Raw genomic sequence first — 23847 nt, forward strand, 5'->3', positions numbered from 1 at the left:
ATCTTTTGAAGCTGAAGCGTTGAGACAGTGGTTCCATCCCTGCTTCAGCAGGCCGACAGTCACATGACCACTGTGACTGATGAGTCCTTGACATTCTTTTCTCCAGGTCTTCCACTCAGATGCAGTACACACACTGTTGCTGGGGAGTGTACACAAATGAATCCTTCAGTGTAGAAACACTGAGCAGTATTGGCCAACATGCATCCTCATGGTTCTCTGGATCAGCAGCTCCTCCATCCTGCACAACACACAAAGAAACACACTCAACATTAGCCACAGGTGCTAGGCAAGTCAAACTCTGGAAGTTAAAACATCTTCCAACACTTCCACAGGCAGCAGGGGGCGTACCTGGGCTCCACACTGGCCATGGCCTCATCCAAGCTGGAGTCCCACTCAGACAGATGCAGCTACCTGCTAAACACACACAGACAGACACATGTTTAAATGTAGAAACACTGAGCAATGTTGATTTAGGTGCTTTCTCTTACCCTCTGATGATCCTCTGGAGCAGCTCATCCTTCCTGCAGAGAAGGCACATGCACACACACACTCATACACACTCATACACACTCATACACACTCATACACACTCATACACACTCATACACACACATACACACTCATACACACTCATACACACTCATACACACACATACACACACATACACACACATACACACACAAATTAATGCATGCATGTGTAGAAACACTAAATAATGTTAACCAACAGGCAACGTCTCACCTGGTCTCTCATGACCCTCCAAATAAGCTCTGCCATCCTGCAAGAGAAACACAAACAGGAAGCATCAGCACACAAACCACCTTTGAAACAGCCCTTGATATTTTTTTTTTTTAAATCCACTTACCACAAAGAGCTCTGACAACACATGAACAGTTGCAGTGTGTCCCTCACTCCCACACGATGGCGCTCTATCCTCACCAGCAGCACCTTCACTGGCTCCACCCAGCATACACCTACAACACACTCTCTCTCACACACACACAAAGTGTAAAATTAGTGCATGTATAAGTGTAGAAACACTACAATGTGGCTCTTGCTCACCTGGTCTCAAATGGTCCTCTCACTCAGCTCCTCCCTACTGCTGAAAAACACAAACACATTGGTTTTGGATACTAATCAAGTCAGTCCTTGAACTTGTAATATTTTGCTTGACTTCCAGCTGCAGCAGGGGCCTAACCTGAGCCCCCCCAGAACTGAACTAAGCCCCATCTAAAGTGCATTAAAGACAAAAGCAGGCACTGCCTTCTGATTTTAATATAGACACATTCTCACACTTAGACATGGATGCATGCATATGGATAGAAACACTGCACAATGTGGCCTTCACACACCTGGTCTCAAAGGATCCTTGGGATCAGCTCTGTCCACCTGTAGAAAATAAATAAATAAAAATGTAAAAAACTTTGGATACTAATCTATTCTATAATCTATTCTATTTTTTTTTCTTTTTTTAAAGATTGTGCAACAGGGCTACATGTTGGCCACAGCCTCATCCAAGCTGGAGCCCCACTCAGCCAGATGCAGCCACCTGCTGAACACAAAGGAACAGAAAGAAAAACCCCACAACAAACAACAGCAAGATACAACTGAGTCCTTCAATGTAGAAACATTGATCATTATTGGTGAAGATGCATCTTCTCATGGTCCTCTTGATCAGCTCCTCCATCCTGCACAACTAGTGATGTTATGCTCGACGCAGTATCCATCTTTTGAAGCCGAAGCGTTGAGACAGTGGTTCCATCCCTGCTTCAGCAGGCCGACAGTCACATGACCACTGTGACTGATGAGTCCTTGACGTTCTTTTCTCCAGGTCTTCCACTCAGATGCAGTACACACACTGTTGCTGGGGAGTGTACACAAATGAATCCTTCAGTGTACAAACACTGAGCAGTATTGGCCAACATGCATCCTCATGGTCCTCTGGATCAGCAGCTCCTCCATCCTGCACAACACACAAAGAAACACACTCAACATCAGCCACAGGTACTAGGCAAGTCAAACACTGGAAGTTAAAACATCTTCCAACACTTCCACATGCAGCAGGGGGCGTACCTGGGCTCCACACTGGCCATGGCCTCATCCAAGCTGGAGTCCCACTCAGACAGATGCAGCTACCTGCTAAACACACACAGACAGACACATGTTTAAATGTAGAAACACTGAGCAATGTTGACTTATGTGCTTTCTCTTACCCTCTGATGATCCTCTGGAGCAGCTCATCCTTCCTGCAGAGAAGGCACATGCACACACTCACTCATACACACTCACACATACACACTCATACACTCACTCATACACAGGCTTTGGATATTAAACCTGGAATTTTAGACATTCGGCAACACTTCAAGGTGCAGCTGAGGGTCCTCACTGGCCATGGCATCATCCACACTGCTGAACACACACCTTACACGGACCCCGGGGCCATCCACACCGACAACTACCCACAATCAACTAACCCTGACAACATGACACACAACTCAACCCATGCTGCCAACACCATCTGCCCACCGGCTTCCACATACACACAGTTGTGTCCGGATCACAACTGCATATATGCTTCCACATACCGACAACACCGACGCAACGGCCCAAAAACAAACGCGCGCTCCAAATCTAAGCAGGCCCGACTTCCTTCCACACACTGAATCCATCCACAACTAAGCCTTGCCAATACTTGGCCAGTCCCAAACTCCAAAGCAGCTATACTGGTTACAAAGCCCATCTCAACCGAGCTAAAGACACAAGCCTGCACCTCCAACACTCAGATCTCACACATACACACACAAGTGTAGAGCCGATGAGCGAAGCCAAGCGCGGTGCTTTCTCCCAAATGGTCTCGGCTGCTCCGCTGGATCCCTTCGTCCGTCCTGCGGAAACCCGGCACATAATCAAACATGTTATCCTCTGGTCACAGATCAACTCAAGCTCTGCATTTTAAACGTTCTGCGTGGGCCTTACCTGGCCTCCACGTCCGCCATTTTTCCTCTGGATTGCTCCGGATACGTGGACTTCCTGTCTCGGGCTCACGCAGAAGTTCCAGCTCCACTAGGCCTGAATCGTCTCTCTGCTCTCAGCCACAGCTTTCACTGTACACCTGAAAGTACAATAACAAATTAAAGCTGCAAGCAGCGATGACGGGCCCTCGCACCCCTTGCGACCCAGCGGAGTCGGAGCCGGCGCAGCCAAGAGTACCAGAGTCCCCCTATGTCCTCTCCTCTTCTACCCAGTACACGTCATAGTACAAACAGGTTATTTCCTGTGACCAGCAGGGGGCGCCACGAGTAAGGCGGGGGTTTGACATATGGAGCCGTTCAGGGCAGAGCCCTCATCATGCTCATAAAGTTTGAAGATGTTTGGATAAAGTATGTGGACGTGAGAGCCATTCAAAATGTCATGGCAAATTCACCAAACGCCACCAAACTTTGGCGGGCCACAGAGGCCACACCCTGTAACTTAGAGAAAACTCTGTGATAACTTTTGATCATCATGGTCTTGAGGTGAGGTCCACCAGATATGAAGGTGATCGGGTGAAATCCCTAGCACGAGTTCATCCGCATACCAGTGGTGGAAAGCAGTGAAATTTGGCCGCCAAAAACAAAATGGTCGACTTCCTGCTGGGTTGAGGTCATGGTGTCAAGAGACTTTTTTGTGCGTCTGGAAGTGTTCTTTATGTGTACCGATTTTCATCTTCATACTCCAAAAAAACCCATATGGAGAGGGGTATTTTAAATTTTCAAGGGGGCGCAGTTGAGCCACTTTGCCCTGCCCAATTACAAAAACCCCATCAGAGTCTAGGACCAGCCCCCAAGAACGTGTGTATGAATTTTTAGGATCATAGGAGGTGGTTAAGGTCATTACAAATCCAAATGTAATTTCATGGCGAGGGATCGTCAGTTGCCGCGCCGCCACACAGATGCCATTGCACCCAGCTTCACGGCCTTTATAATGTAGCTTCACCAAGTAGTTGGGAAGGTTGTAGAGCAGAAACCAAGCCGATGGTGTCAACTATTAAGGAGCAGTACACTTCAGAGTAAAAATAGGTCATTTCCTGTTACCAGCAGGGGACGCCACGAGTAAGGCGGGAGTTTGACATATGGAGGCGTTCAGGGCAGAGCCCTGATCATGCTCATGAAGTTTGAAGATGTTTGGATAAAGTATGTGGACGTGAGAGCCATTCAAAATGTCATGGCAAATTCACCAAACGCCACCAAACTTTGACGGGCCACAGAGGCCACGCCCTTTAACTTAGAGAAAACCCTTTAATAACTTTTGATCATCATGGTCTTGAGGTGAGGTCCACCAGATATGAAGTTGATCGGGTGAAATCCCTAGCACGAGTTCATCCGCATACCAATGGTGGAAAGCACTCAAATTTGGCCGCCAAAAACAAAATGGCTGACTTCCTGCTGGGTTGAGGTCATGGTGTCAAGAGACTTTTTTGTGCGTCCCGAAGTGTTCTTTATGTGTACTGATTTTCATCTTTGTATTCCAAAAAAACCCATATGGAGAGGGGTATTTTAAATGTTCAAGGGGGCGCCGTTGAGCCATTTTGCCCCGCCCAATTACAAAAACCCCATCAGAGTCTAGGACCAGCCCCCAAGAACGTGTGTATGAATTTTTAGGATCATAGGAGGTGGTTAAGGTCATTACAAATCCAAACGTAATTTCACGGCGAGGGATCGTCAGTTGCCGCGCCGCCACACAGATGCCATTGCACCCAGCTTCACGGCCTTTATAATGTAGCTTCACCAAGTAGTTGGGAAGGTTGTAGAGCAGAAACGAAGCCGATGGTGTCAACTATTAAGGAGCAGTACACTTCAGAGTAAAAATAGGTCATTTCCTGTTACCAGCAGGGGACGCCACGAGTAAGGCGGGAGTTTGACATATGGAGGCGTTCAGGGCAGAGCCCTGATCATGCTCATAAAGTTTGAAGATGTTTGGATAAAGTATGTGGACGTGAGAGCCATTCAAAATGTCATGGCAAATTCACCAAACGCCACCAAACTTTGGCGGGCCACAGAGGCCACGCCCTTTAACTTAGAGAAAACTCTGTGATAACTTTTGATCATCATGGTCTTGAGGTGAAGTCCACCAAATATGAAGTGGATCAGGTGAAATCCCTAGCACGAGTTCGTCCGCATACCAATGGTGTAATTCGCCAAAATCGCCAACTTCCGACCACAATGGCGGACTTCCTGTTGGGTTGAGGTCATGGTGTCAAGAGACTTTTTGGTGTGTCTCGGTATGATCAACATGTGTACCAATTTTCATGCACCTATGACAAACTAAGCCCAATGGGAGGGGGGTTTTGAAAATTTCAAGGGGGCGCTGCGGAGCCATTTTGCCCCCCCCATTTACAACGACCACAAAATATCAAATTTTTCACCAGACCTGATGAGTGTGCAAAATTTCAGGCGTTTTAGAGCATGGGAAGGGGTTGAAAAATGCAGTTGTTTGGGAGGAATAATAATAATAATAATAATTAAAGCTGCAAGCAGCGATGACGGGCCCTCGCACCCCTTGCGACCCGCCGGAGTCGCAGCCGGCGCAGCCAAGTACCAGAGTCCCCCTATGTCCTCTCCTCTTCTCCCCAGTACACGTCATAGTACAAACAGGTTATTTCCTGTTACCAGCAGGGGGCGCCACGAGTAAGGCGGGAGTTTGACATATGGAGCTGTTCAGGGCAGAGCCCTCATCATGCTCATAAAGTTTGAAGATGTTTGGATAAAGTATGTGGACGTGAGAGCCATTCAAAATGTCATGGCAAATTCACGAAACGCCACCGAAATTTGGCGAGCCACAGAGGCCACACCCTTTAACTTAGAGAAAAGTCTGTTATAACTTTTGATCATCATGGTCTTGAGGTGAGGTCCACCAGATATGAAGTTGATCGGGTGAAATCCCTAGCACGAGTTCATCCGCATACCAATGGTGCAAAGCACTGAAATTTGGCCGCCAAAAACAAAATGGCGGACTTCCTGCTAGGTTGAATTCATGGTGTCAAGAGACTTTTTTGTGCATTCGGACGTGTTCTTTATGTGTACCGATTTTCATCTTCATACTCCAAAAAAACCCATATGGAGAGGGGTATTTTAAATTTTCAAGGGGGCGCAGTTGAGCCACTTTGCCCCGCCCAATTACAAAAACCCCATCAGAGTCTAGGACCAGCCCCCAAGAACGTGTGTATGAATTTTTATGATCATAGGAGGTTGTTAAGGTCATTACAAATCCAAACGTAATTTCACGGCGAGGGATCGTCAGTTGCCGCGCCGCCACACAGATGCCATTGCACCCAGCTTCACGGCCTTTATAATGTAGCTTCACCAAGTAGTTGGGAAGGTTGTAGAGCAGAAACCAAGCCGATGGTGTCAACTATTAAGGAGCAGTACACTTCAGAGTAAAAATAGGTCATTTCCTGTTACCAGCAGGGGACGCCACGAGTAAGGCGGGAGTTTGACATATGGAGGCGTTCAGGGCAGAGCCCTGATCATGCTCATAAAGTTTGAAGATGTTTGGATAAAGTATGTGGATGTGAGAGCCATTCAAAATGTCATGGCAAATTCACCAAACGCCACCAAACTTTGGCGGGCCACAGAGGCCACGCCCTTTAACTTAGAGAAAACTCTGTGATAACTTTTGATCATCATGGTCTTGAGGTGAGGTCCACCAAATATGAAGTGGATCGGGTGAAATCCCTAGCACGAGTTCGTCCGCATACCAATGGTGTAATTCGCCAAAATCGCCAACTTCCGACCACAATGGCGGACTTCCTGTTGGGTTGAGGTCATGGTGTCAAGAGACTTTTTGGTGTGTCTCGGTATGATCAACATGTGTACCAATTTTCATGCACCTATGACAAACTAAGCCCAATGGGAGGGGGGTTTTGAAAATTTCAAGGGGGCGCTGCGGAGCCATTTTGCCCCCCCCATTTACAACGACCACAAAATATCAAATTTTTCACCAGACCTGATGAGTGTGCAAAATTTCAGGCGTTTTAGAGCATGGGAAGGGGTTGAAAAATGCAGTTGTTTGGGAGGACAAATAATAATAATAATAATAAACATTAGAATTACAATAGGGCCTTCGCACCACTCGGTGCTCGGGCCCTAATTAAAGCTGCAAGCAGCGATGACGGGCCCTCGCACCCCTTGCGACCCGCCGGAGTCGCAGCCGGCGCAGCCAAGAGTACCAGAGGCCTCCTATGTCCTCTCCTCTTCTCCCCAGTACACGTCATAGTACAAACAGGTTATTTCCTGTTACCAGCAGGGGGCGCCACGAGTAAGGCGGGAGTTTGACATATGGAGGCGTTCAGGGCAGAGCCCTCATCATGCTCATGAAGTTTGACGATGTTTGGATAAAGTATGTGGATGTGAGAGCCATTCAAAATGTCATGGCAAATTCACCAAACGCCATCGAACTTTGGCGAGCCACAGAGGCCACGCCCTTTAACTTAGAGAAAAGTCTCTTATAACTTTTGATCATCATGGTCTTGAGGTGAGGTCCACCAGATATGAAGTTGATCGGGTGAAATCCCTAGCACGAGTTCATCCGCATACCAGTGGTGGAAAGCAGTGAAATTTGGCCGCCAAAAACAAAATGGTCGACTTCCTGCTGGGTTGAGGTCATGGTGTCAAGAGACTTTTTTTTGCGTCTGGAAGTGTTCTTTATGTGTACCGATTTTCATCTTCATACTCCAAAAAAACCCATATGGAGAGGGGTATTTTAAATCTTCAAGGGGGCGCCGTTGAGCCATTTTGCCCCGCCCAATTACAAAAACCCCATCAGAGTCTAGGACCAGCCCCCAAGAACGTGTGTATGAATTTTTAGGATCATAGGAGGTGGTTAAGGTCATTACAAATCCAAACGTAATTTCACGGCGAGGGATCGTCAGTTGCCGCGCCGCCACACAGATGCCATTGCACCCAGCTTCACGGCCTTTATAATGTAGCTTCACCAAGTAGTTGGGAAGGTTGTAGAGCAGAAACCAAGCCGATGGTGTCAACTATTAAGGAGCAGTACACTTCAGAGTAAGAATAGGTCATTTCCTGTTACCAGCAGGGGACGCCACGAGTAAGGCGGGAGTTTGACATATGGAGGCGTTCAGGGCAGAGCCCTGATCAAGCTCATGAAGTTTGAAGATGTTTGGATAAAGTATGTGGACGTGAGAGCCATTCAAAATGTCATGGAAAATTCACCAAACGCCATCAAACTTTGGCGGGCCACAGAGGCCACGCCCTTTAACTTAGAGAAAAGCCTTGAATAACTTTTGATCATCATGGTCTTGAGGTGAGGTCCACCAAATATGAAGTGGATCAGGTGAAATCCCTAGCACGAGTTCGTCCGCATACCAATGGTGTAATTCGCCAAAATCGCCAACTTCCGACCACAATGGCGGACTTCCTGTTGGGTTGAGGTCATGGTGTCAAGAGACTTTTTGGTGTGTCTCGGTATGATCAACATGTGTACCAATTTTCATGCACCTATGACAAACTAAGCCCAATGGGAGGGGGGTTTTGAAAATTTCAAGGGGGCGCTGCGGAGCCATTTGGCCCCCCCCATTTACAACGACCACAAAATATCAAATTTTTCACCAGACCTGATGAGTGTGCAAAATTTCAGGCGTTTTAGAGCATGGGAAGGGGTTGAAAAATGCAGTTGTTTGGGAGGAATAATAATAATAATAATAATAATAATAATAAACATTAGAAAAACAATAGGGCCTTCGCACCACTCGGTGCTCGGGCCCTAATTAAAGCTGCAAGCAGCGATGACGGGCCCTCGCACCCCTTGCGACCCGCCGGAGTCGCAGCCGGCGCAGCCAAGAGTACCAGAGGCCTCCTATGTCCTCTCCTCTTCTCCCCAGTACACGTCATAGTACAAACAGGTTATTTCCTGTTACCAGCAGGGGGCGCCACGAGTAAGGCGGGAGTTTGACATATGGAGGCGTTCAGGGCAGAGCCCTCATCATGCTCATGAAGTTTGACGATGTTTGGATAAAGTATGTGGATGTGAGAGCCATTCAAAATGTCATGGCAAATTCACCAAACGCCATCGAACTTTGGCGAGCCACAGAGGCCACGCCCTTTAACTTAGAGAAAAGTCTCTTATAACTTTTGATCATCATGGTCTTGAGGTGAGGTCCACCAGATATGAAGTTGATCGGGTGAAATCCCTAGCACGAGTTCATCCGCATACCAGTGGTGGAAAGCAGTGAAATTTGGCCGCCAAAAACAAAATGGTCGACTTCCTGCTGGGTTGAGGTCATGGTGTCAAGAGACTTTTTTTTGCGTCTGGAAGTGTTCTTTATGTGTACCGATTTTCATCTTCATACTCCAAAAAAACCCATATGGAGAGGGGTATTTTAAATCTTCAAGGGGGCGCCGTTGAGCCATTTTGCCCCGCCCAATTACAAAAACCCCATCAGAGTCTAGGACCAGCCCCCAAGAACGTGTGTATGAATTTTTAGGATCATAGGAGGTGGTTAAGGTCATTACAAATCCAAACGTAATTTCACGGCGAGGGATCGTCAGTTGCCGCGCCGCCACACAGATGCCATTGCACCCAGCTTCACGGCCTTTATAATGTAGCTTCACCAAGTAGTTGGGAAGGTTGTAGAGCAGAAACCAAGCCGATGGTGTCAACTATTAAGGAGCAGTACACTTCAGAGTAAGAATAGGTCATTTCCTGTTACCAGCAGGGGACGCCACGAGTAAGGCGGGAGTTTGACATATGGAGGCGTTCAGGGCAGAGCCCTGATCAAGCTCATGAAGTTTGAAGATGTTTGGATAAAGTATGTGGACGTGAGAGCCATTCAAAATGTCATGGAAAATTCACCAAACGCCATCAAACTTTGGCGGGCCACAGAGGCCACGCCCTTTAACTTAGAGAAAAGCCTTGAATAACTTTTGATCATCATGGTCTTGAGGTGAGGTCCACCAAATATGAAGTGGATCAGGTGAAATCCCTAGCACGAGTTCGTCCGCATACCAATGGTGTAATTCGCCAAAATCGCCAACTTCCGACCACAATGGCGGACTTCCTGTTGGGTTGAGGTCATGGTGTCAAGAGACTTTTTGGTGTGTCTCGGTATGATCAACATGTGTACCAATTTTCATGCACCTATGACAAACTAAGCCCAATGGGAGGGGGGTTTTGAAAATTTCAAGGGGGCGCTGCGGAGCCATTTGGCCCCCCCCATTTACAACGACCACAAAATATCAAATTTTTCACCAGACCTGATGAGTGTGCAAAATTTCAGGCGTTTTAGAGCATGGGAAGGGGTTGAAAAATGCAGTTGTTTGGGAGGAATAATAATAATAATAATAATAATTAAAGCTGCAAGCAGCGATGACGGGCCCTCGCACCCCTTGCGACCCGCGGGAGTCGCAGCCGGCGCAGCCAAGTACCAGAGTCCCCCTATGTCCTCTCCTCTTCTCCCCAGTACACGTCATAGTACAAACAGGTTATTTCCTGTTACCAGCAGGGGGCGCCACGAGTAAGGCGGGAGTTTGACATATGGAGCTGTTCAGGGCAGAGCCCTCATCATGCTCATAAAGTTTGAAGATGTTTGGATAAAGTATGTGGACGTGAGAGCCATTCAAAATGTCATGGCAAATTCACCAAACGCCACCGAAATTTGGCGAGCCACAGAGGCCACGCCCTTTAACTTAGAGAAAAGTCTGTTATAACTTTTGATCATCATGGTCTTGAGGTGAGGTCCACCAGATATGAAGTTGATCGGGTGAAATCCCTAGCACGAGTTCATCCGCATACCAATGGTGGAAAGCACTCAAATTTGGCCGCCAAAAACAAAATGGCTGACTTCCTGCTGGATTGAGGTCATGGTGTCAAGAGACTTTTTTGTGCGTCCCGAAGTGTTCTTTATGTGTACTGATTTTCATCTTTGTATTCCAAAAAAACCCATATGGAGAGGGGTATTTTAAATCTTCAAGGGGGCGCCGTTGAGCCATTTTGCCCCGCCCAATTACAAAAACCCCATCAGAGTCTAGGACCAGCCCCCAAGAACGTGTGTATGAATTTTTAGGATCATAGGAGGTGGTTAAGGTCATTACAAATCCAAACGTAATTTCACGGCGAGGGATCGTCAGTTGCCGCGCCGCCACACAGATGCCATTGCACCCAGCTTCACGGCCTTTATAATGTAGCTTCACCAAGTAGTTGGGAAGGTTGTAGAGCAGAAACCAAGCCGATGGTGTCAACTATTAAGGAGCAGTACACTTCAGAGTAAAAATAGGTCATTTCCTGTTACCAGCAGGGGACGCCACGAGTAAGGCGGGAGTTTGACATATGGAGGCGTTCAGGGCAGAGCCCTGATCATGCTCATAAAGTTTGAAGATGTTTGGATAAAGTATGTGGACGTGAGAGCCATTCAAAATGTCATGGAAAATTCACCAAACGCCACCAAACTTTGGCGGGCCACAGAGGCCACGCCCTTTAACTTAGAGAAAACTCTGTGATAACTTTTGATCATCATGGTCTTGAGGTGAGGTCCACCAAATATGAAGTGGATCGGGTGAAATCCCTAGCACGAGTTCGTCCGCATACCAATGGTGTAATTCGCCAAAATCGCCAACTTCCGACCACAATGGCGGACTTCCTGTTGGGTTGAGGTCATGGTGTCAAGAGACTTTTTGGTGTGTCTCGGTATGATCAACATGTGTACCAATTTTCATGCACCTATGACAAACTAAGCCCAATGGGAGGGGGGTTTTGAAAATTTCAAGGGGGCGCTGCGGAGCCATTTTGCCCCCCCCATTTACAACGACCACAAAATATCAAATTTTTCACCAGACCTGATGACTGTGCAAAATTTCAGGCGTTTTAGAGCATGGGAAGGGGTTGAAAAATGCAGTTGTTTGGGAGGACAAATAATAATAATAATAATAAACATTAGAATTACAATAGGGCCTTCGCACCACTCGGTGCTCGGGCCCTAATAATAATAAACATTAGAAAAACAATAGGGCCTTCGCACCACTCGGTGCTCGGGCCCTAATTAAAGCTGCAAGCAGCGATGACGGGCCCTCGCACCCCTTGCGACCCGCGGGAGTCGCAGCCGGCGCAGCCAAGAGTACCAGAGTCCTCCTATGTCCTCTCCTCTTCTCCCCAGTACACGTCATAGTACAAACAGGTTATTTCCTGTTACCAGCAGGGGGCGCCACGAGTAAGGCGGGAGTTTGACATATGGAGCCGTTCAGGGCAGAGCCCTCATCATGCTCATGAAGTTTGACGATGTTTGGATAAAGTATGTGGATGTGAGAGCCATTCAAAATGTCATGGCAAATTCACCAAACGCCACCGAACTTTGGCGAGCCACAGAGGCCACGCCCTTTAACTTAGAGAAAAGTCTCTTATAACTTTTGATCATCATGGTCTTGAGGTGAGGTCCACCAGATATGAAGTTGATCGGGTGAAATCCCTAGCACGAGTTCATCCGCATACCAGTGGTGGAAAGCAGTGAAATTTGGCCGCCAAAAACAAAATGGTCGACTTCCTGCTGGGTTGAGGTCATGGTGTCAAGAGACTTTTTTGTGCGTCTGGAAGTGTTCTTTATGTGTACCGATTTTCATCTTCATACTCCAAAAAACCCATATGGAGAGGGGTATTTTAAATTTTCAAGGGGGCGCAGTTGAGCCACTTTGCCCCGCCCAATTACAAAAACCCCATCAGAGTCTAGGACCAGCCCCCAAGAACGTGTGTATGAATTTTTATGATCATAGGAGGTGGTTAAGGTCATTACAAATCCAAACGTAATTTCAGGGCGAGGGATCGTCAGTTGCCGCGCCGCCACACAGATGCCATCGCACCCAGCTTCACGGCCTTTATAATGTAGCTTCACCAAGTAGTTGGGAAGGTTGTAGAGCAGAAACCAAGCCGATGGTGTCAACTATTAAGGAGCAGTACACTTCAGAGTAAAAATAGGTCATTTCCTGTTACCAGCAGGGGACGCCACGAGTAAGGCGGGAGTTTGACATATGGAGGCGTTCAGGGCAGAGCCCTGATCATGCTCGTGAAGTTTGAAGATGTTTGGATAAAGTATGTGGACGTGAGAGCCATTCAAAATGTCATGGCAAATTCACCAAACGCCACCAAACTTTGGCGGGCCACAGAGGCCACGCCCTTTAACTTAGAGAAAACCCTTTAATAACTTTTGATCATCATGGTCCTGAGGTGAGGTCCACCAGATATGAAGTTGATCGGGTGAAATCCCTAGCACGAGTTCATCCACATACCAATGGTGGAAAGCACTCAAATTTGGCCGCCAAAAACAAAATGGCCGACTTCCTGCTGGGTTGAGGTCATGGTGTCAAGAGACTTTTTTGTGCGTCTGGAAGTGTTCTTTATGTGTACTGATTTTCATCTTTGTACTCCAAAAAAACCCATATGGAGAGGGGTATTTTAAACTTTCAAGGGGGCGCCGTTGAGCCATTTTGCCCCGCCCAATTATAAAAACTCCATCAGAGTCTAGGACCAGCCCCCAAGAACGTGTGTATGAATTTTTATGATCATAGGAGGTGGTTAAGGTCATTACAAATCCAAACGTAATTTCACGGCGAGGGATCGTCAGTTGCCGCGCCGCCACACAGATGCCATTGCACCCAGCTTCACGGCCTTTATAATGTAGCTTCACCAAGTAGTTGGGAAGGTTGTAGAGCAGAAACCAAGCCGATGGTGTCAACTATTAAGGAGCAGTATACTTCAGAGTAAAAATAGGTCATTTCCTGTTACCAGCAGGGGACGCCACGAGTAAGGCGGGAGTTTGACATATGGAGGCGTTCAGGGCAGAGCCCTCATCACGCTCATAAAGTTTGAAGATGTTTGGATAAAGTATGTGGACGTGAGAGCCATTCAAAATGTCATGGAAAATTCACCAAACGCCACCAAACTTTGGCGGGCCACAGAGGCCACGCCCTTTAACTTAGAGAAAACTCTGTGATAACTTTTGATCATCATGGTCTTGAGGTGAGGTCCACCAAATATGAAGTGGATCGGGTGAAATCCCTAGCACGAGTTCGTCCGCATACCAATGGTGTAATTCGCCAAAATCGCCAACTTCCGACCACAATGGCGGACTTCCTGTTGGGTTGAGGTCATGGTGTCAAGAGACTTTTTGGTGTGTCTCGGTATAATCGACATGTGTACCAATTTTCATGCACCTATGACAAACTAAGCCCAATGGGAGGGGGGTTTTGAAAATTTCAAGGGGGCGCTGCGGAGCCATTTTGCCCCCCCCATTTACAAGGACCACAAAATATCAAATTTTTCACCAGACCTGATGAGTGTGCAAAATTTCAGGCGTTTTAGAGCATGGGAAGGGGTTGAAAAATGCAGTTGTTTGGGAGGAATAATAATAATAATAATTAAAGCTGCAAGCAGCGATGACGGGCCCTCGCACCCCTTGCGACCCGCGGGAGTCGCAGCCGGCGCAGCCAAGAGTACCAGAGTCCTCCTATGTCCTCTCCTCTTCTCCCCAGTACACGTCATATTACAAACAGGTTATTTCCTGTTACCAGCAGGGGGCGCCACGAGTAAGGCGGGAGTTTGACATATGGAGCCGTTCAGGGCAGAGCCCTCATCATGCTCATAAAGTTTGAAGATGTTTGGATAAAGTATGTGGACGTGAGAGCCATTCAAAATGTCATGGCAAATTCACCAAACGCCACCTAACTTTGGCGGGCCACAGAGGCCACGCCCTTTAACTTAGAGAAAACTCTGTTATAACTTTTGATCATCATGGTCTTGAGGTGAGGTCCACCAGATATGAAGTCGATCGGGTGAAATCCCTAGCACGAGTTCATCCGCATACCAATGGTGGAAAGCACTCAAATTTGGCCGCCAAAAACAAAATGGCCGACTTCCTGCTAGGTTGAGGTCATGGTGTCAAGAGACTTTTTTGTGCGTCCCGAAGTGTTCTTTATGTGTACTGATTTTCATCTTCGTATTCCAAAAAAACCCATATGGAGAGGGGTATTTTAAATCTTCAAGGGGGCGCCGTTGAGCCATTTTGCCCCGCCCAATTACAAAATCCCCATCAGAGTCTAGGACCAGCTCCCACGAACGTGTGTATGAATTTTTAGGATCATAGGAGGTGGTTAAGGTCATTACAAATCCAAACGTAATTTCACGGCGAGGGATCGTCAGTTGCCGCGCCGCCACACAGATGCCATTGCACCCAGCTTCACGGCCTTTATAATGTAGCTTCACCAAGTAGTTGGGAAGGTTGTAGAGCAGAAACGAAGCCGATGGTGTCAACTATTAAGGAGCAGTACACTTCAGAGTAAAAATAGGTCATTTCCTGTTACCAGCAGGGGACGCCACGAGTAAGGCGGGAGTTTGACATATGGAGGCGTTCAGGGCAGAGCCCTGATCATGCTCATAAAGTTTGAAGATGTTTGGATAAAGTATGTGGACGTGAGAGCCATTCAAAATGTCATGGCAAATTCACCAAACGCCACCAAACTTTGGCGGGCCACAGAGGCCACGCCCTTTAACTTAGAGAAAACTCTGTTATAACTTTTGATCATCATGGTCTTGAGGTGAGGTCCACCAGATATGAAGTTGATCGGGTGAAATCCCTAGCACGAGTTCGTCCGCATACCAATGGTGGAAAGCACTCGAATTTGGCCGCCAAAAACAAAATGGCTGACTTCCTGCTGGGTTGAGGTCATGGTGTCAAGAGACTTTTTTGTGCGTCCCGAAGTGTTCTTTATGTGTACTGATTTTCATCTTTGTATTCCAAAAAAACCCATATGGAGAGGGGTATTTTAAATCTTCAAGGGGGCGCTGTTGAGCCATTTTGCCCCGCCCAATTACAAAAACCCCATCAGAGTCAAGGACCAGCCCCCAAGAACGTGTGTATGAATTTTTATGATCATAGGAGGTCGTTAAGGTCATTACAAATCCAAACGTAATTTCACGGCGAGGGATCGTCAGTTGCCGCGCCGCCACACAGATGCCATTGCACCCAGCTTCGCGGCCTTTATAATGTAGCTTCACCAAGTAGTTGGGAAGGTTGTAGAGCAGAAACGAAGCTGATGGTGTCAACTATTAAGGAGCAGTACACTTCAGAGTAAAAATAGGTCATTTCCTGTTACCAGCAGGGGACGCCACGAGTAAGGCGGGAGTTTGACATATGGAGGCGTTCAGGGCAGAGCCCTGATCATGCTCATAAAGTTTGAAGATGTTTGGATAAAGTATGTGGACGTGAGAGCCATTCAAAATGTCATGGCAAATTCACCAAACGCCACCAAACTTTGGCGGGCCACAGAGGCCACGCCCTTTAACTTAGAGAAAACTCTGTGATAACTTTTGATCATCATGGTCTTGAGGTGAGGTCCACCAAATATGAAGTGGATCGGGTGAAATCCCTAGCACGAGTTCGTCCGCATACCAATGGTGTAATTCGCCAAAATCGCCAACTTCCGACCACAATGGCGGACTTCCTGTTGGGTTGAGGTCATGGTGTCAAGAGACTTTTTGGTGTGTCTCGGTATGATCAACATGTGTACCAATTTTCATGCACCTATGACAAACTAAGCCCAATGGGAGGGGGGTTTTGAAAATTTCAAGGGGGCGCTGCGGAGCCATTTTGCCCCCCCCATTTACAACGACCACAAAATATCAAATTTTTCACCAGACCTGATGAGTGTGCAAAATTTCAGGCGTTTTAGAGCATGGGAAGGGGTTGAAAAATGCAGTTGTTTGGGAGGAATAATAATAATAATAATAATAATAATTAAAGCTGCAAGCAGCGATGACGGGCCCTCGCACCCCTTGCGACCCGCGGGAGTCGCAGCCGGCGCAGCCAAGTACCAGAGTCCCCCTATGTCCTCTCCTCTTCTCCCCAGTACACGTCATAGTACAAACAGGTTATTTCCTGTTACCAGCAGGGGGCGCCACGAGTAAGGCGGGAGTTTGACATATGGAGCTGTTCAGGGCAGAGCCCTCATCATGCTCATAAAGTTTGAAGATGTTTGGATAAAGTATGTGGACGTGAGAGCCATTCAAAATGTCATGGCAAATTCACCAAACGCCACCGAAATTTGGCGAGCCACAGAGGCCACGCCCTTTAACTTAGAGAAAAGTCTGTTATAACTTTTGATCATCATGGTCTTGAGGTGAGGTCCACCAGATATGAAGTTGATCGGGTGAAATCCCTAGCACGAGTTCATCCGCATACCAATGGTGGAAAGCACTCAAATTTGGCCGCCAAAAACAAAATGGCTGACTTCCTGCTGGATTGAGGTCATGGTGTCAAGAGACTTTTTTGTGCGTCCCGAAGTGTTCTTTATGTGTACTGATTTTCATCTTTGTATTCCAAAAAAACCCATATGGAGAGGGGTATTTTAAATCTTCAAGGGGGCGCCGTTGAGCCATTTTGCCCCGCCCAATTACAAAAACCCCATCAGAGTCTAGGACCAGCCCCCAAGAACGTGTGTATGAATTTTTAGGATCATAGGAGGTGGTTAAGGTCATTACAAATCCAAACGTAATTTCACGGCGAGGGATCGTCAGTTGCCGCGCCGCCACACAGATGCCATTGCACCCAGCTTCACGGCCTTTATAATGTAGCTTCACCAAGTAGTTGGGAAGGTTGTAGAGCAGAAACCAAGCCGATGGTGTCAACTATTAAGGAGCAGTACACTTCAGAGTAAAAATAGGTCATTTCCTGTTACCAGCAGGGGACGCCACGAGTAAGGCGGGAGTTTGACATATGGAGGCGTTCAGGGCAGAGCCCTGATCATGCTCATAAAGTTTGAAGATGTTTGGATAAAGTATGTGGACGTGAGAGCCATTCAAAATGTCATGGAAAATTCACCAAACGCCACCAAACTTTGGCGGGCCACAGAGGCCACGCCCTTTAACTTAGAGAAAACTCTGTGATAACTTTTGATCATCATGGTCTTGAGGTGAGGTCCACCAAATATGAAGTGGATCGGGTGAAATCCCTAGCACGAGTTCGTCCGCATACCAATGGTGTAATTCGCCAAAATCGCCAACTTCCGACCACAATGGCGGACTTCCTGTTGGGTTGAGGTCATGGTGTCAAGAGACTTTTTGGTGTGTCTCGGTATGATCAACATGTGTACCAATTTTCATGCACCTATGACAAACTAAGCCCAATGGGAGGGGGGTTTTGAAAATTTCAAGGGGGCGCTGCGGAGCCATTTTGCCCCCCCCATTTACAACGACCACAAAATATCAAATTTTTCACCAGACCTGATGACTGTGCAAAATTTCAGGCGTTTTAGAGCATGGGAAGGGGTTGAAAAATGCAGTTGTTTGGGAGGAATAATAATAATAATAATAATAATTAAAGCTGCAAGCAGCGATGACGGGCCCTCGCACCCCTTGCGACCCGCGGGAGTCGCAGCCGGCGCAGCCAAGAGTACCAGAGTCCTCCTATGTCCTCTCCTCTTCTCCCCAGTACACGTCATAGTACAAACAGGTTATTTCCTGTTACCAGCAGGGGGCGCCACGAGTAAGGCGGGAGTTTGACATATGGAGCTGTTCAGGGCAGAGCCCTCATCATGCTCATAAAGTTTGAAGATGTTTGGATAAAGTATGTGGACGTGAGAGCCATTCAAAATGTCATGGCAGATTCACCAAACGCCACCGAACTTTGGCGAGCCACAGAGGCCACGCCCTTTAACTTAGAGAAAAGTCTGTTATAACTTTTGATCATCATAGTCTTGAGGTGAGGTCCACCAGATATGAAGTTGATCGGGTGAAATCCCTAGCACGAGTTCATCCGCATACCAATGGTGGAAAGCACTCAAATTTGGCCGCCAAAAATAAAATGGCTGACTTCCTGCTGGGTTGAGGTCATGGTGTCAAGAGACTTTTTTGTGCGTCCCGAAGTGTTCTTTATGTGTACTGATTTTCATCTTTGTATTCCAAAAAAACCCATATGGAGAGGGGTATTTTAAATCTTCAAGGGGGCGCCGTTGAGCCATTTTGCCCCGCCCAATTACAAAAACCCCATCAGAGTCTAGGACCAGCCCCCAAGAACGTGTGTATGAATTTTTATGATCATAGGAGGTGGTTAAGGTCATTACAAATCCAAACGTAATTTCACGGCGAGGGATCGTCAGTTGCCGCGCCGCCACACAGATGCCATTGCACCCAGCTTCACGGCCTTTATAATGTAGCTTCACCAAGTAGTTGGGAAGGTTGTAGAGCAGAAACCAAGCCGATGGTGTCAACTATTAAGGAGCAGTACACTTCAGAGTAAAAATAGGTCATTTCCTGTTACCAGCAGGGGACGCCACGAGTAAGGCGGGAGTTTGACATATGGAGGCGTTCAGGGCAGAGCCCTGATCATGCTCATAAAGTTTGAAGATGTTTGGATAAAGTATGTGGACGTGAGAGCCATTCAAAATGTCATGGCAAATTCACCAAACGCCACCAAACTTTGGCGGGCCACAGAGGCCACGCCCTTTAACTTAGAGAAAACTCTGTGATAACTTTTGATCATCATGGTCTTGAGGTGAGGTCCACCAAATATGAAGTGGATCGGGTGAAATCCCTAGCACGAGTTCGTCCGCATACCAATGGTGTAATTCGCCAAAATGGCCAACTTCCGACCACAATGGCGGACTTCCTGTTGGGTTGAGGTCATGGTGTCAAGAGACTTTTTGGTGTGTCTCGGTATGATCAACATGTGTACCAATCTTCATGCACCTATGACAAACTAAGCCCAATGGGAGGGGGGTTTTGAAAATTTCAAGGGGGCGCTGCGGAGCCGTTTTGCCCCCCCCATTTACAACGACCACAAAATATCAAATTTTTCACCAGACCTGATGACTGTGCAAAATTTCAGGCGTTTTAGAGCATGGGAAGGGGTTGAAAAATGCAGTTGTTTGGGAGGAATAATAATAATAATAATAATAATAATAAACATTAGAATTACAATAGGGCCTTCGCACCACTCGGTGCTCGGGCCCTAATAATAAACATTACAAAAACAATAGGGCCTTCGCACCACTCGGTGCTCGGGCCCTAATTAAAGCTGCAAGCAGCGATGACGGGCCCTCGCACCCCTTGCGACCCGCGGGAGTCGCAGCCGGCACAGCCATGAGTACCAGTGTCCTCCTATGTCCTCTACTCTTCTCCCCAGTACACTTCATAGTACAAACAGGTTATTTCCTGTTACCAGCAGGGGGCGCCACGAGTAAGGCGGGAGTTTGACATATGGAGCTGTTCAGGGCAGAGCCCTCATCATGCTCATAAAGTTTGAAGATGTTTGGATAAAGTATGTGGACGTGAGAGCCATTCAAAATGTCATGGCAAATTCACCAAACGCCACCGAACTTTGGCGAGCCACAGAGGCCACGCCCTTTAACTTAGAGAAAAGTCTGTTATAACTTTTGATCATCATGGTCTTGAGGTGAGGTCCACCAGATATGAAGTTGATCGGGTGAAATCCCTAGCACGAGTTCATCCGCATACCAATGGTGGAAAGCACTCAAATTTGGCCGCCAAAAACAAAATGGCCGACTTCCTGCTGGGTTGAGGTCATGGTGTCAAGAGACTTTTTTGTGCGTCCCGAAGTGTTCTTTATGTGTACTGATTTTCATCTTCGTATTCCAAAAAAACCCATATGGAGAGGGGTATTTTAAATCTTCAAGGGGGCGCCGTTGAGCCATTTTGCCCCGCCCAAATACAAAAACCCGATCAGAGTCTAGGACCAGCCCCCAAGAACGTGTGTATGAATTTTTAGGATCATAGGAGGTGGTTAAGGTCATTACAAATCCAAACGTAATTTCACGGCGAGGGATCGTCAGTTGCCGCGCCGCCACACAGATGCCATTGCACCCAGCTTCACGGCCTTTATAATGTAGCTTCACCAAGTAGTTGGGAAGGTTGTAGAGCAGAAACGAAGCCGATGGTGTCAACTATTAAGGAGCAGTACACTTCAGAGTAAAAATAGGTCATTTCCTGTTACCAGCAGGGGACGCCACGAGTAAGGCGGGAGTTTGACATATGGAGGCGTTCAGGGCAGAGCCTTCATCATGCTCATAAAGTTTGAAGATGTTTGGATAAAGTATGTGGACGTGAGAGCCATTCAAAATGTCATGGCAAATTCACCAAACGCCACCAAACTTTGGCGGGCCGCAGAGGCCACGCCCTTTAACTTAGAGAAAAGTCTGTTATAACTTTTGATCATCATGGTCTTGAGGTGAGGTCCACCAAATATGAAGTGGATCAGGTGAAATCCCTAGCACGAGTTCGTCCGCATACCAATGGTGTAATTCGCCAAAATCGCCAACTTCCGACCACAATGGCGGACTTCCTGTTGGGTTGAGGTCATGGTGTCAAGAGACTTTTTGGTGTGTCTCGGTATGATCAACATGTGTACCAATTTTCATGCACCTATGACAAACTAAGCCCAATGGGAGGGGGGTTTTGAAAATTTCAAGGGGGCGCTGCGGAGCCATTTTGCCCCCCCCATTTACAACGACCACAAAATATCAAATTTTTCACCAGACCTGATGAGTGTGCAAAATTTCAGGCGTTTTAGAGCATGGGAAGGGGTTGAAAAATGCAGTTGTTTGGGAGGACAAATAATAATAATAATAATAATAATAATAATAATAATAATAATAAACATTAGAATTACAATAGGGCCTTCGCACCACTCGGTGCTCGGGCCCTAATAATAATAATAATAATAATAATAATAATAATAATAATAAACACTACAAAAACAATAGGGCCTTCGCACCACTCGGTGCTCGGGCCCTAATAATAATAAACATTAGAATTACAATAGGGCCTTCGCACCACTCGGTGCTCGGGCCCTAATAATAAACATTAGAATTACAATAGGGCCTTCGCACCACTCGGTGCTCGGGCCCTAATAACCCGCTAAACATGAACACACAGACTTCCTCTGTCTACAGGTAACGAGTTCAGTTCGCTCCATTAACCAGAAAAAAGTTGGACAAAGCAGAACGTTACCGAGGCATCCCGTATTCCACGGGAGACTCGAGCCAGCGTCTCCCCGCACCTGCAAATGAAATTCTGCCCTGCTATTGGCTGAGCCCTCTCTTCCTCGGTCACATGGGTTTGACTAGCGCATGGGCAACAGGTGCGACTGATTTTTGGCGCGGCTCAAACTGGACTCTGATTGGACGGGACTAATGGGTGAAGTGGTAGGAGGGACCTGCGGTGACTGCCCTCATAAAGCAGCAGTAACGTCTGAATGGGGGTTCAACACAGAACTAGTGTTTGAAATGAGCACAAATTGCCAGGGGTTCACTTTCATTCTGACTCCATGGCTTTATGCATTAAAGACTTCAATCAGAATCAGTTTTATTGGCCAGATTTATGCATACACACAAGGAATCTGACTTTGGTTTTCCTTTGCTCTCAGGCACTACAGAACAACAACACAACCAACAGAACAACTGCTTTTTTCCCCCACAAATACCAATAGTGCAATGGTGTAATGGGTCAGTCTAAGTCAGTCATAAGGTGTGTTCAAAAGCAAACATAGTCAACCAGTGAATCTGCTGTCAATTATCTTCCAATATGAAGACAATATTAAGACTACAGTATGAAGTTTACCAAAAGTTCCCTACTTCAAACGGGCCACAGTGAATTTCTTTCAAAGGTGTGTGTCACCTGTGGCCTTCCCAGTTAAGAGATATCAAAAGAGGCAATACAGCAGAGTTTATTTGGACTTTTACACACATAGTAAAGAGTTCAAAACAAATCAAAGCTCATTAAAAAACATCAAACATAGGTGACAACAAGCCACCCATAGCAAAGCTAAATTGAGGATGAGATCTCCTTTATGTTACATTTACATCTCCTAGACTTCAATGAGCACTAATCAAGAACAAAGTGGTTTTCTCATTCTTCTCAAATGTTTCTCCTGAGAAATAAGTCTCACAGTGAGCACTGTGCGAGTTCTCTAAATTCTCTCACAAAATGAGACATATTGTGCTGCTCTCAAGTTTGTCTCAATTTAATATCCTTACTTGGAACCCCTATCTCAGTTATGTCTCGGTGAGAAATATACATGGTTCTGTCTCTCACTGCTCACTATTTGAGTTCTCAGATTAGTCTCCTTTCTAGCGTCTCAACAAAAAGAAAAATGAGAGTAGTGCAAGCTCTCAAATGAGTCTCAATATGAAACACGAGATCATACCTCAATCTGATCTCAGTTTATCTCTTGAGAAAATAAGTAATCAATTGAGGCAAATATTCTATAAAATTGAGCTTCTGAAAACCTGGCTTAAGAAACAATGACCTTATTTGAGCCTCAATTGGAACCTCTATGAAGAATGAGGATCTTTCTTCGGACACACTGGTCCCACAAGACAGACATTCTAATTGTTCACCTAATGACACAAAACAATTACTGCAACATTTATGCAATGCAATAGGGGATGATGCAGAGTGGGAGAAAAAAAAAAAAGTCTTTGAACGTCTGTATACTGTTGAAGCAGTCTGTATTCAGACTATCTGGACAAAGCAACTTGAACATTTTAAGCAAATCACTAAGGACCTTAACACTTTATGACAGTTTATGTAAGCCATGAGGCACTCTGCCACAGTTATTGTTGCAATGTCATATAATGGTTTGTCTGTTGTGTCCTTGAAATTTGACTCTTCTGCACACTCCTCACTCAAACACTCTTCAAATCCCTCACTGAATATATGTCCATTATCGTACGCCCAATCGCTTCCTCAAATGATTGAGATGGATCATACTCAGCATTGCCATGTAGTTCATTTGTTAGGCCGTCAGGAGGATCTCTGGAGGATGATGTGGAAGATGGTTCTTCACTGTC

At 46.5% G+C, this 23847-nt stretch overlaps 1 long non-coding RNA gene across 1 annotated transcript; it reads right to left on the reverse strand.

Annotated features, from left to right (window-relative positions):
• Positions 1–2842: 2842 nt before the first annotated feature.
• Positions 2843–22050, reverse strand: LOC121175683. The gene is made up of 3 exons (XR_005892762.1): positions 22007–22050; positions 2981–3108; positions 2843–2889 (listed from the first exon to the last, which is right to left on the reverse strand). It is a non-coding gene; the product is annotated as an uncharacterized LOC121175683 (long non-coding RNA).
• Positions 22051–23847: the final 1797 nt, after the last annotated feature.

This window comes from Toxotes jaculatrix, chromosome 21, assembly GCF_017976425.1.
Source record: "Toxotes jaculatrix isolate fToxJac2 chromosome 21, fToxJac2.pri, whole genome shotgun sequence".
Lineage (NCBI taxonomy): Eukaryota > Metazoa > Chordata > Actinopteri > Toxotidae > Toxotes > Toxotes jaculatrix.